This window comes from Notechis scutatus, chromosome 3 (assembly GCF_049901735.1).
Source record: "Notechis scutatus isolate UNSWTSFEM ecotype Mainland chromosome 3, rNotScu1.2, whole genome shotgun sequence".
Classification (NCBI taxonomy): Eukaryota; Metazoa; Chordata; class Lepidosauria; order Squamata; family Elapidae; genus Notechis; species Notechis scutatus.
The window spans coordinates 70260507-70275463 of record NC_142011.1 but is presented as its reverse complement, the minus strand read 5'-3'; the positions used below and the strand labels follow the sequence as shown (position 1 = coordinate 70275463).

The window sequence follows — 14957 nt, the reverse complement described above, 5'->3', positions numbered from 1 at the left end:
TTCAAATCTACAGGCAGAACACAGCCAGAAGTTTCCTAGGTAAACCCCAAAATGATGGCATATAGGCATAGTGATGTCATGATGTAAATGTCATGATTAAGTACACGTATCCTGATGTCTGACTTAAGTAAGGCTCCAGGATTTCGCTTCTGTGTACAGTTGTAAATGCGAAAATTGGTCACAATTTTATTTTTCCATCACCATCTTCATTGAGAATAATCGTTGTAGAAGACAGTGGCTAAATAAGCCTTACCAGCATTTACCAGTCAATTCAAGTAACTCTGAGAGCTAAGATGCTTCATTCACTGATCAAGTTTTAAAAATACAAAATAATAATAAAGATAAAGCATATTAATAATCAATTCAACAAGAACATAGCACCAGAACAATTACATAAGCAAAAATATTTCCCCTAAAATTGAGCAATGTTCCTCATCCTTGGCAACTTGAAGATATGTAGCCTTCAACCCCCTGAATTCCTAAACCACTTCAAGCCTACACATCTAGTTGCCAAGGTTGAAAAATACTAAGAAAGGAAACATCCTATCTTTGAGGCCCCAAATATTTGCTGAAACTGACAGATCTTGATGGTGCTACAAAACACGATTTCTAAAGGAATATTATGCCATAGAACTTGGCCATAGAACACGTGAAAGAGAATGCCCATCTCTGGAGTTCTTGTAGATGACATTGCCTAAATGTAGCATAAATAAATAAAGCATCCAGGCTAGCCAGTCACAATAAAGTAGCTAGCTTGACTTCTGTACTTGTGGGTCTGGTTGTTCACACCTAACACCATCTCTTAAAATCTTTATCTAGAGCACAAGAGAAATACGACTTCAGCAACAGAGTGGTCAATGTCTGGAATACTCTACCTGACTCCTTGGTTTCTTCCCCAAACCCCAAAAACTTTAACCTTAGACTTTCTACTATTGACCTCACCCCTTTCCTAAGAGGCTTGTAGCATACCAACATGCCTACCGTCCCTGTCCTATTGTTTCTTTTTTTATTCGTATCCATTTCATGTATTCATAACCATGTTTATACTTATACCTGTTACTTGCTTGACAAATAAATAAATAGAATAAATAAAATAAACAAGAGGAAATAAAAAATAAATAAATAAAAATAAACAAGAGGGAATCCTACTGCTATGGCTCAGACATTGGCAAGCAGATATCATACAACTAATGGAAGCTTGCTTCCTCCCCAATATAGGGAGATAATTTGGTTGGTGGTGCCCCGACCTATCTCTGATAGAGACTAGAAGCAGAAAATAAGTTCCTCTGTTTTCATAGACCCCAAAATAGTCCTTCCCAGCTTTTTGGAGGGTTCCTTCGTTCTCTCTACCAGGGACTTTTTCTCTCCAAACTCCAGGGACCGTCTGGACGCATGAATCACCAACAGTCAGATAGTTTCCAATCTGGAGATAGATACTGAAGGGGAGGGCAGAGCAAAAGAATCTCTCTCTCTCTCTCTCTCTTTTTTTTTTTTGCAAATTTTATTGGTTTTTAAAAACAAACAAACAAAACATATAAACATAAAATATCTTTTTTGAAAGCAGCATAATCCCAGGTTGCATCTCTTCGTACAGACACAAATTCAAGTTCATGTTCATTTTTATATTCCATTCCATATCTTATTACTGTTCTACATTGTTTATATAGCTTCTCCTCACTTTTAACTTTCTTAATTTTATTTTATTTATTTCATCTCAATTCAAATCATTATACTTATATTCTTTGTCTGTCCTGTTTCAACTGTCTACTATCTTTTCTCATTAAACAAAATTTCTCCTGTAATCACTGATTGGAGTATGACGCCTTTATATCTTTTCCCTAAAATTATAACACTTAATATAATACATAACTTCAATCCGGATTCTGCTTGGTACATTCTAAAACTACACACTATATTCTTAAAAAGAAGAAAAAATTATAAATGTATAATATAATTAAAACAACAATCCATTCCTTTTCAATTTTATCATTAATGTTAATATTCATTTAAATCTTAATGTTTTGCACATTACTTTTCAAATAAATATCATATTTCTATGGGAACATTTATAAAACTTTCCATAGTTAATCCCCCCCCCTTCTTCACTTATATTTTATAAAACATTAACTAATTAAAATGTTCCAGTTCCTTCCTAATTCAATTTTCTCATTTATTTTATTTCATTTATTTTATTCACAAACATTTCACTAAATTACACTATTTTATCCCTCTTATTAATCATATATTGTTTCCAGTTTTCTAACATTATTTCTATTATAAATATAACAACACAATCTTATGTACCTTCACAGAATCCATTTTTCAGTTAAATTTTCACTCATTATCTCTAAATAAGTCCTGTTTCTTTACATCTTGCTCCAAACCTTTGTAACTTCTCTTCCTTTCCTTCTTCCCTCCCTTCTTTTTACCCCCCTGTCTCTCCACCTCCATTTCCCTCTTCTGTATTCCCCTTTTCTGTAGCTTTCCAACATTATATCCACTTTTCAAATTATTTTTTCCTTTTTTGGCTGTTTTTTTTTAGGTCTTAAATTCTCCATTCTCTTTCCCCCCTTTCCCCTTTCTTCCCCACGTAAAGTTACTTGTTCATTAAAGATGGCTTCTTCTTTGTGCCAGTCTTCTTGTTTTGCTTGTTGTTTCTCGTAGTTGCAAATCTCCATTTCCAGGAATTGAAAAACGAAGCCAAAAGAGCCCTTCCCTTCTTGTGCATCTTCTTTATATTTTTTAAGTTCCATTTTCAATTCATCCAGAAGTGATGCCATTGTAAAAAAAATTTAAACAACCACCCAATTGTTTTTAGTCATTCAAATATAATAACAAAAAATCCAAGCAATCCGAATACACACAAGCTGTTACTTTTTTACACTTTCTTCTTTTTTCACTTTCTCTTCCTGGGGTTACTATTTAGTTGCAAAATTCCAGTTAAAATGTATCTTTTAGAAGTCTTATTGAGATTTTACTTTAGATTCTTTTGAAATCCAGGCAGTCTCCTCCCTCCAGATCCTGCCCTTATTCTTTCCCTCTCCCTTCCTGCTTATAGAAAAAAAAGTTTTAAATGTCCAGAAATCTTTATTGTCCCTTTGGCATTTAATTATATATTCAGCTTAATTGCCTATTGATGCCAAAGCGGATTTTTCCGATTTCTTATTCAAATCTCTTGGTTGTCAATGTAAGGAAGGAGAGAGAAGGAAAAAAAAACTTTTCCTTTTCACTTTCTTTGCTGCTTCCGACTCTTCTTTGGGAGCGATGTAATCTTTTATAAAATTTAAATTCCAGGGTACCTTAATTGTTGTTTTCTCAGCTTAACCCGGTCAGCCAAAACTTTTACTTCTTATCTTCCTCCTGCACTTTCTTTTCCGGTTGAGTTCTTCTTTGAGGTGGCCATTTCTGACCGCCGCTCCTACCACCTTCGGGAAAGGGAGTTTGACCAGCTGAGGAGAGATGCGGCTCTCCTCGACCCTGCTGGCGATCTCCCCCCTCTTTACCACCTCTACGGGGTGGCTTAGCCCCGAAACCAGTCAGCTCAGGGCGCTCCAGCAGCGAGCCCAGGCAGAAACCGCTCATGATCGCAGATTCCTGCCTGTCGCCAAAGCCCTTCAAACCGGAACTTCGAGCAAAAGAATCTCTTGAGAAACATGAAATAGAGGTCTCCGAGGCACAACATAGGCCTCACAACTGTGCCCCTATTGGTGGAAGGCTCAAGCCTTTCACGGACAGATGGGATGCCTCTACCTCTGTTTCCTGGGTTAGAGGTATCAGAAGATTAGGCCTGGCTATAGAATTTCCATCCTCTCCCCAGAACCTTTGCATTACTTGCCTTCTCTCTGGGGATCCTGTTAAAGGGAGCATGATGGAGACAGCTATTGTTCATTTATTGGAGATCCAGGCAACCAACCTGTGGCACCAGATCAGCAAGGGCAATTTAAGTTTTAAAATGACTTAATTGATCCATAGTTCATAGGAGGCTTAAGATGAATATACTGAATATACTTCTGAGCTTCAGAAGGGGCGATTTTCTACCCTCCATTGACTTAATGGAGGCCCATCCCCACATTCCAATTAGATCCTCACATAGCAAAACTCTTCATTTTTGTTATAATACTCAACGTTTTGAATACATTGCACTGTCCTTTGGGTTGTCATCTGCCCAAGGTTCTTACGAAGGTTCTGATGGCTCTGGCTGTTCATCTCAGGGGAACACCTGTTAAATGGCAGTGTTATTTATATGACATTTCATTATTATCTTGTTCATATAAACAGGCAAAGGGGAGGCCTTAGCATTGGTCATCACTAGGAGAGACTTGCAGTCCATCTCTCATCACCCACGCATATGCCATTTTCTTGAACGGGGCTACAATCTTACAGCCTCCTGTAGTGCATTGATATCACATGTGGGACCTCAACAAGGTCCTTACCCCACTCAAGAAAACTACCTTTGAGCCCATGTAGACCATGCGTCTCCATTCCTAACGTACAAGGTGGTTCTCTTGGTTGCCATTACATCGGCCAGTTACATCTTGGATCTAGTAGTCTCATCAGTTAGACAGGAGCTCTGTATTTTTCACACAGACAAAGTGGTCCTTAGTCCAGATCCATCTTTCACCCATAGATAATTTTGGGTTTCCACAGACCATAGGAACTGATACTCCCATACATTTGTCTGAAACCGACATAAAATCTGGCACGACAAAGCCACAATCTAGATGCTTTCTGCATATATTTCAACTGCACGATGTGTGTTAGGAAACAAAGGTTCTCTTCGTTTCTTTTCAACCACCCACCATTGGGTGCAAGACCCCTTCCTCAATGACCAGTAAGTGGCTGAGAGCACAATTCCCAAGTCCTATGAGACACAATCTCTTCCTGTACCCAGGGGCATCACTGCTCATTCGACCTGGAGCGCTGCGATGTTGACAACATGCGCCAATAGCGAAAATTTACAAGGCGACAACATGGGCCTCACCATCGTGTTTTACTTAGAAACTATTAGAATGATGTCTTCGCCTCTACGGAGGCTGCCTTTGACAGGAAAGTGTTACAAAGGGTCCATAGGGACCAAGAAAAGGGGAATCCGAACCAGACGGAAGCCCTCCCATAAGACACGCCAAGCTTTGGTATGTCCCAAACAATGGATGCTCTGAACAGCTCATCTGGAGAAGGGGCGTTGGTACTTACCTGACACGCCCTTTTTCTGTGAACTGTGAAGAGCATCCATCCCCACCCTTATTCGTCTGGTGGGATGCTATTCCGGCCAAGTATTAGAAAGGGTGAAGGAGAAGAAATATTTCATCACTTCGACTTTGCCAAAACTGGGGACGCTAGGGAGGAGTCCCGTGGAGGAGGAGGAGCGTCCTCTCAATTAAAGCCCAGCCTATCAAACGAGCGACAGAAGCATCATCCCAATCAATGGATGCTCTTCATAGCTCACAGAGAAAGGGCGTGTCAGGTAAGTACCAACGCCCCTTCTCACAAGAGCCGTGGAAGAGAAAGCGGAGCGGGCACCACGACGCCTCAAAGTTCACCGAGATCTTCTTCCTGCCGGGGCTTCGCTGAAAAGGCGAGAAAGGAGTTTTCAATCTGTCGCTCGCCAGACAGCCCAGGCGGGGAGAAGGCACTAGCTGTTCCAGCCGCCGAGGCACGTTTCCCGCGCAGATGGGGAGGCATTTTGTGCCTCTCTCTTTAGCTGATTCAAACAAACCCACCGGTCACTTTTGCGGGGGAGGGGGGGAGGTTAGTGAGTGGGAGGGAGGGAGGAGAGAAAGGATTCACACACGCGCGCGCGCACGCACTTCCTCTTAGATCGCGTTTTGCGACCTAAAAGGCGCGCTGGCCACTTCCCCCACCAGATATTTCCCTAGGACTAGGTATTTTCTCTCCTCTTTTCGATCCTTCCCCCCCCATCTCTGCCTGGGAGGGCTGGCTATTACAGGACCCAACCCGCGGCCATTGCTTCAGTGAGTAGGGGACCCGCGACGTTGCTTTCCCTCAAAGGCGGACACCCTGACGGCCCTCAGGGCGCTCTTACCTTTTGTCGGTAGCCCGTCGTCGGCGTTTGTTCTTCCTCGCCCAAAGAGAAGGCGCGGGCTTTTTTATCTTCCCCTGACTGCGGCCGCGGTCCAACCTGTAGCTGCCTGGAGATGGGGCAGCCCACCCTTCTCGGTTCCCCTCAGCGCCTTTCCGCCTGCAGCAGCAGCGTCAGGGAGCTCTGCCTGCTGCTCTGAATGACAATGTTGCTTTGACTAAGTGTGTGTGTGTGTGTGTACGTGCGTCGTCTCTCTCTCTCTCTCTCTCTCTCGTGTGTGTGTGTGTGTGTGTGAGAGAGAGAGAGAGAGAGAGAGAGAGAGAGAGAGAAAACGCGGGCCACCACCTGTCGATGCTGCCCAGTTAACTCAGGCAACTCCATGCGTAAACAGATCCCAGCCAGATGCCCTAGTTAATGGGAAGGCAGCATAAATCTCTAGGGGATGGAGAGGTGGGGAAATAAAGAATATTAAGCTCTTGGGAAGCGGGAGGATGAAAAGATTAACCTTGGAGATCAGTGGAAAAGAAACGATCCACATCAGTCTCTTTTCCACTGCCCCCCCACTCCTCCCACTCTTCTTAATATCGCCATGGCACAAAGGAAGCTATAAAATAGGCCCTTTATGATGCTTTCCAATATTAACATCTAGCCATGTTGGCCTAAACAGATGTTTGGGCTTTGTTGTTTTTTGAAGAATATCTCCACATTTAAAACTGCTGCTTTTCTATAAAAAGCCCCCACAGTTAATATTAGCAATAGCGTTGAGATTGCCCAGGTCTTTTATGATTTATCACAATGAAACAGTATTAAAGCTAGACTTGTTTAGAGTATCATCTCATGAAGAATATCTGCAGATGCCACCCCCCCTTTTTTTGTTTTTATATCAAATACTGTTTTATGGCCATGGGCTAGGCTATGGGATTGAAAGCAGATTATTTCCTAATTGCATTTCTGGTGTAATATGTAGATGGTGCATGGGAAGGCAGGGAATTCTCTTAATGTTACATTTAATAAGATACTCTAAGGAAACATTTTTCAATACAAATGTTGAATCAAAATATTTATAATAAATAAAATCCTGTCGTTGTGTGGGGAACATGAATATTCCTCGTTGGGTTGTTGTTGTTTTACCCCATTACACAACTACTATTCTTAGGGCTTTTGTCTGATGAATAATCACATGAATTCCATAATTGGAGATAAAAATATTAATTTTCTAGGAGGAAAAATAATTTTTGTGGGGGAATTTATCTTTCAACTATTCTATGATAGGTCCTGGAGTCTCAAATTTGGATTTTTGGATCGAAAAGATCCATATTCTAAGTTCTATGCTAATATTAAAGGTATACTTGTGAATTATGTCAAAGCAAGATCTAATTCATTGATCAGTGACACAGATTAATTCTTTTTAGTATCGCTTTGGAATAAAATCAAGGGTGGTCCCAATAACACCAGGGTCTAACCTGGATCTGATTTCAAAAAGATATTGCAAAGTGAAGTGCCAAATATTAAAATTATATTTATTTACTGAGCGGTGGTGGCACAGTTCTTCTGCTGACTTCAGCAGTTTGAGTCTCACCAGTTCAAGGTTGACTCAGCCTTTCAACCAGAGGTGGTATTCAGCAGGTTCTGACCAGTTCTGGAGAACCGGTAGCAGAAATTTTGAGGAGTTCAGAGAACCGGTAGAAGAAATTTTGAGCAGTTTGGAATCCCATCTCTGACTGGCCCAGCCCCCATCTATTCTCTGACTCCCAAGTCCCAGCTGATTAGCTGGGTCTTCTTTTGTTGCCCTGCACAGGAGAACAGAGCTGGAAAGCAGGTTATTGCTTGAGGTGGGGAGGGGGAATTTTGCAGTATTCTTCCTCTATCATGCCCACCAAGCCAAGCCTTCCAAGCCAAACCAAGCCATACCCACCAAGCCACGCCCATAGAACCGATAGTAAAAATATTTGAATCCCACCACTGCTTTCAACCTTTTGAAGGTAGTATCACTTTTGGCCTCATTTGGCCCCATCTCCTATTATTGCTGCATTATAAAAATAATAATTGAAAAACATTCATCTGTTTCTATATTCTATGTAATTCAACATTATCCAATAGCCAATCAAGTTCTATTGGGAAAGACACAAGCAAAACAAGAATTTGCTGCACTGTTGCTAGTCAGGAACTGATATTGAAAATCAACTGCTAATTCATTTAGAATAGCAGCTAGTAATAGGTAATAACAAGTAGACATTGTGGCTTTATATTCCACATGTTTGTCCTATTCCAATTAAATAAATATTGTTTGATTGATTATGTATATTTAGTCATTTAAATATATATTCTCTTCTTTTGCTGGTCTTAACCTCTCTTTAGTTTCAGTGGCCAAATCTAATATTGTTAAGAGCAAGACAATCTTTTAAATATCTTCATTTTCCATATTATGCCACATATTCATGTTATAGTGTTTACATTATCATAGTTTTTCCAACTAACCAGAATTACATGTGAGAGATATGTGTATGGGACCCTGGTGGCCTTTTAATGTGACCTGTTTATTACTCGTCCCAGTCTCATAATTTTTTCCCCCTTAAGACTCATAATCATGAAGGGAAGGTATTTAAAAAAATACTGATCAGGCAGAAAAAGATTTTTTTTTCCTTTACTGTGCATTGCTTCATCCAGTATGTAAGCAACTGTATGTTCCCAACTGTTGGGGTAGAAAGATTATTTCATCAATATACCTCAAATCCCCTTCTGTGACTTTAAGTAATAAAAGATAAAAACAAAGATGTAGCTGCATCATATACATTCAGAGGAACATTCAGTTCAATCTTAATAAGAAATAGACAATCAGCTAAGGGAAAGGTGTTGAAAAACCATCTGTGTTGTGCGGTATTCAACCTTGACTTCACTCAGCAGTGAAGAAAATGAGCAGTAAGTAACAAGGGTTTCAATTGCTAAACTAAAAGCAGATTCTTATTTAAATGCAATGCTACCTACTTTGATAGATTGGTGTTCTTTGTTTGTTTGTTTGTTTTTTGCATTTATTGGCTGACAATTTCCGGTGAACTTTGGGTGGCACATAAAACTGAAAGAAACATAAAAATAGCTACAATACTAAATCAGCAGACAGCACAGGCTGACACATTATAGTAACAAAATCCACAAGAGCCATTAAATAAATAACAAACAGCCTTGACAGGAGCAAAACCAAGTTTTCAAAGCTTTCCAGTATCCTGGGAAAGTAGGTGCCATCTTATTCTAGAGGGATTGCATTATATTATCCTGGCATGATGTCTGTCTTATTTTACAGCTCAAGAAGAAGAATAATGGCACACTCCTTGGAAAATAAGAGGAGGAAGGAATATTAGGTATGTTCATTGCCTTGAGTTCAGAGGTGGTATTCAGCAGGTTCTGACCAGTTCTGGAGAACTGGTAGCAGAAATTTTGAGTAGTTCAGAGAACTGGCAAATACTACCTCTGACTGGACATTTTACGGTACCTTTCCCCTGCCACGCCCACCAAGCCACGCCCACAGAATTGGTAGTAAAAAAAATTGAATCCCACCACTGCTTGAATTATTTATAAAAAATAACAAAGGTAGGATATGAATCAATCAGTCCTGGGCTGCTGATACGGCAAATACAGCAATTAATTCCTTTTCTTTTTAATTTGTCTTATACCATGGACTCTTTCTTTATTGTGTTTATTATTAGGTCTCTCCCTTTTGCATTCTGAATATAAATGAGGCTGCATTGATACGGATTTATGAGGAGATGGCTGGTGTATCGTCTGAATGGTAGATGCAGTGTGTTGTGGTTGGATGCAGAGCTGGACGGGAAGAAATGCATAACAGAAATTATAGTAGCCGCATCCTACTGAGTCAATATTGCTAAAGGAAAGGAATCCATACAATGGCAAATGGCACAGCAATAACACTTGTGCCAGGCATAGAAGTATGTTTTTTCCTATTAGGCACGGCAAACCATGAATTGTCACAAATGAGTAAAGAGAACATCAAGAAGTAGAAGGGAGCTAGGGCAAAAATTAAATTCATTAGTTTTTCTGTTACTTTTAAATGTTATTAATTCAATGCAAATCATGAAATTGCAAGCATATTCTTTTAATGTTTAGCTTGTTCTCTTATTATAAAAATTGCAACTGGGATGGCTAGTTACACAGGAGATTGTGCAACATATCTAAGTTTGTGTAGTGGGGAGTGTGCAATCTTGCAGTTTTAGCTCATGTAACTTTACTATAGTCTCTTAATTGGATTATGCTCCTTGATACTTACTATAATTCTTACTTCAAAGTCTTTCTCTCTGTATGCATATATGTGATATTATCAAAGATTATAATTATACTAAAATATTTTCTTATACTGGTCCTTTGATTATCTTCATTAAGTCCTAACCAGCCAACATGATTATACACTTGAAAATACCACCACTTACTGCCATCAAAATAACTAGAAAATTCCATGGTGTTAAATGTGAATAATAAATCTGACTTCTATGTTGGCATGAAAACAAGGAACCCTAACTTCCACTCATAATTATATTTTACCAATGTAATTATGAAACACTAATATGTGTGACCTAGTCAATTCTATTTCATAAATTACATTTATATTTGTACCTAATGTGTTTATCAACAGCAAACTATGCCCAAGGCAACATACAATTTTTTTAAAAAAGCATATGCATATTATTATAAAATCTATGAACTGATTTTCTCCTTGAATGTTATAAAATTGGCAGACATCTTTTAGGTCTCACTAATTCAAAACCAGGCCCTCAGTTTCTCACATTAGATATGAATCAAGAAAGTATAATAGGTATAGGTTTAAAGTATAAATGAAATAAATGTTGAGTTCATTTTGAGTTCATCTAAAATTTAGTTAATAATATGCTGTTTGTGTATACCAATCTGGAGAGCCCAACTAGATTTTATTTAATTGGTAAATCTCAAATATGATCATATTGGATTAATACTTAAAAACAAAAGACCATCAGAAAATCAAAGATTGTGGGTTAAACTAGGAAGTCACAAGACTTGAGAAGAAGTCAATGGCAAATCACTTCTATATTATTACAATGAGAAAAATCTGGACATGTCTAAGCACTCAAAAGCAGTCACTCAATTAGAGAGAGATTATATCTACAATGATATGGATGCAAAAAGGCAAATGCAAATTATGACAGTGTAGGAAAAGTCGCTGAATTAACTTCTTAACTAGTTATAAACATCTTTTTTGTCTCTGTAATAATTTAATTGGAAGCTGTGAGACAGATTCTCACTAATTTTCCCAAGTGAAACCCTGCTGTGGTTATCTGGGTTATGTACATCAGTGAAAAAGCAAACAAACTGAATCATAATTACAATTCAGGCAGTCATGCTATTAAGAGCAAATTATGCTCATTTAGATTGGCACCAATTAGTCCTGTTGATAAGTAAATGTATTTATATGTTGATAAATACAATAGACTGAATGTTTATTTGAGGATGTCACCTTTTAAAAATATGTATTGGAAAAATAATTTGTTTGCTTATAATATATTATTACATTATATATAATTTGTTGTGAGCAGAGAATAACAATGTTTTAATTGGTTAGCTTAATATGCCAGCATGGACTGTGTATATTTCACCATAGAATTTGAATTCTATATGATGTATGTCGAAGCACAATAACAAGAATTGCCCACAATAGGCCAAGTACTGTATAATACATTTGCTTTAGATCAGGTGATTCTTGATCATTTCTCCAATACATTCAGTGTCTCATGGAATAAAGACAATAGTTGTCTAATTTTGCTGTTGATTTTGTTAACCGATTTCTTCTCCAGAAGACTATTACCTATGAAAGAACATTTATGCCAACATTATGTCAAACTTTATTGAATCCAAAACTCCACTGTAATGAAATTATGGCCCTTCTAACACAACTTAGCAAAAACAGATGTTTGGACCATGATAGCTGCAAGGGATTTTTAACATATTCTTTTAGGCAACATCCTACCTCTGATGTAGTTTGTAAAGTATTGTTTGAGAAAAAAGACTACTCTTGTATATCTCTTATATATAAACAGAGATGAGAAGGATGAAATTATTACAGTGCCATGTGGAAGCTTTCATCTAAGAATTGCGATTCCTCGAAGTGGAAGTCAGTGATGTTAGTAACTGGGGGAGAAACTTCAATTATTAATGTCCAGTTAGTACTTGGGTCAGTGAAAGAGTAAAAAAGCCAAGCCATGCATCAGCTCTAAAGTAAGCATTAGGTTTTACAGTACTTTGTATTCAAAGGAAAGAACTTGAGTGGCACTTGTGTAACACATGCCAATTGCATCTTTTTCTGAGAATGCATGGCTAAGCTGGAAAGGGTTTAAGGACAGATAGGCAGAAGTACCTCTTATTTGCTGCAATGCTCCATTTTTCCTTTGAATTCGTACTACACAACTTAGAATAGTGTTTCCCAATCTTGGAAAATTAAAGATAAATGGACTTCAACTCCCAGAATCTCTCAGCTGGCTGAGGAATTCTGGGAACTGAAGTTCATCCATCTTCAACTTGTCAAGGTTGAGAAACCCTGGCTCAGAAGAATGGTGGCTTCGTTCCTTTCCTCTCTTCAGACAAATGTCTCTGCTATAATTTTGCCATATTTTCTTACTTCATACCTCCCATTTTTTTCAGTAGACTCATGGAGAAGGAAAATAAGATTTAGGGAATATTTAGGATTTAGGGAACCTTTTTTTCTATGTTTCGAGCAGTGTTAATTGCCTCACACAAAATATTATTTAAAGAGGTTTTTGTACTCTCCTTGGGAGCTTCCCCCTTCAACTGGTCTCTTGCAAACACTTTGTGGAAAGTAAATGCTGCAAGAACAGCTTAAATTGTAATTGAAATTGATCAGCCCAATCGCCTTTGGTAAAATAAAAAATGCCATTAAGCAAAATTGCATCAGAAAATAAGATGAACATTACTTGATCAACACAGTAAAGTCTCCTAATCTAACAAAAAGCTATGAGGCATGTAAACTGAAGCAGGATAGATCAGTCCTGGATCTTAGTAAAGTAGCATATACATGATTTTGGTGCACTCAGTGATTCTCCATCTTCTTTGATAAGTAGCTTTGCACTAACCAGGTTCTTTGGCAACCTCAATATTTGTCCCTGCTTATTTAATAATAATACAATTACTCAAAGTACAGTTTAGCTCTTAGCTTTCAGTTTTAGGACTTTTTTTTTCATTTCTGAACTGAAATGCTATCCAATCATCCTTGAATTCCCAACAAACAACAGGGGCATTATTATTTTTTTATTCCCACTATCTTGTTTAAGCCAATTCCCAATGCAGTTGTCAAGAAAAAGTTGTGCTCTAATTAAGTGCTAATTAGGACCCAGCCTTAGTACGAACTCTGCTAGTACTTTTCCCACAGTAGGTTCACATAGTATGGTTGACTTATGCTGGCATGCAATATTGACCCAGCATTTATAGTTTTTAAATTGTAGTTTATCATTAACATATATGAAATCAGCCAGTCTGCCTTATTCAGTAAATCTGTGTTATAAAAAGTCATAGTCTAAAGTACAAGCATGACTATTTCATTATCATGGTTGATCACACAGCAATCAGATGTTTAGACTGGATGTGGCATTTTATCCACCTAAAGTCAGATGTTGTTTGATGTTGTTAAAAGTACCATCATAGGATGTGAACTATTCATACAAAGTAAAACTGACTTTTACAATTGACTCATGGTGATTCGATCACTGCAGAGGTATTCAAGTGGTGCTCAGAATATTATTTTGGAATTGTATGCAATGTGCCTATAACTATTAGTACCAGCTTTGCTTTCCTTTGTCATAGATATTTTAATTCTATTTGCAGGTTTTTAAATTTTGTGAATATATCTAACCCTTTCTCTTCTATTTTGTTGTCCCCAGATGCTGCCATGCATGCCATCCAGACATTTTTGTCTTTATTATCAACAGTTGCTAAGTCTAGGGTGTTATGTGGCAGATGCTTATCTGTTTGAATTCTAAAGTCCCAGAGCATCTTAACTTCTTCATTTTCTATTACTTTGCAGGCAAATGTATTTCCATTGTAATGATTGGTTGAAGAATTAGCCTATCTGGGCTTATTTTCCTGAGGCCAAAACAAATCCCATGGATAGAGTTTTTAAGACACAAAGCCTCCATGACTTTGCTGCAAAATTTTTTTAAAAGATTAGGGTATTTGTGGGCCAATTTCCTGAAGTCTTCATGGTCCAGTAACATGTTATTTCAGTGATAATTGTAATGAAATCATGTGGGTAACTCAATTTGTGGTTTTTTGTCAAAGCAAGTTGCCCTTCTACTGATGTGCCATAATAAGAATTAAGAATCTCTTAGTTCACCCAAAAAGACACAAGGACACTTGAGTGATTCATTATTTTATTGAGTTAACAGCCACCCTAAACTGATGCAAGTACCACAAAGACGCAAAAGAGCAACATACATTTGTAGGATTTGCTTTTATGCGGTCTCTCCCTCTCCGCCCTCCCTCCCTTATTTTAATTAACAATATATACTTTGAGATCTGAAATCTTATAAGACTGATGTGTCATATTGACCCTGAAAGTTCACTAGAAATGTGGCTGTTCCTATTCCTAATTTTTGTATCCCTCTTCTTTTTCTTGTCTCCCTCAATTTTTTATGTTTCAAAACATTAAAGCTTAATTTTGCTTTTCTTTTGGCATCTAAATTGTCTTCAACCACTAGATCTGAGCCAAGAAATTAATGCCCTCTTGATGATCTGCACTTTAACCTATCACCCAGTTCACCTAAAGGCAAGAGAACAGGGAAGAACAGCCCATATTTCTAGAAGATGCCAGGTTGCTTGCCTCTGTTCTGAAATCTAACTTAGTAGAAAAGCCATCATAAAGACAACC

General features: G+C 38.1%; 1 protein-coding gene and 1 long non-coding RNA gene across 2 annotated transcripts in view; one reads left to right on the top strand and one right to left on the bottom strand.

Annotated features, from left to right (window-relative positions):
• The window catches only part of PDE4B (phosphodiesterase 4B), a 233322-nt gene extending 226906 nt beyond the window's left edge, over nucleotides 1–6416 (bottom strand). Inside the window, exon 1 of the mRNA XM_026665988.2 lies at nucleotides 6044–6416. The gene's annotated coding sequence lies outside the window, so the exon portion shown is untranslated. The remainder of the gene's footprint in view (nucleotides 1–6043) is intronic.
• A 2402-nt stretch (nucleotides 6417–8818) lies between these two features.
• Nucleotides 8819–11837, top strand: LOC148131230 (uncharacterized). The gene is made up of 2 exons (XR_015748601.1): nucleotides 8819–9396; nucleotides 9742–11837. It is a non-coding gene; the product is annotated as an uncharacterized LOC148131230 (long non-coding RNA).
• The last annotated feature ends 3120 nt before the right edge of the window (nucleotides 11838–14957 follow it).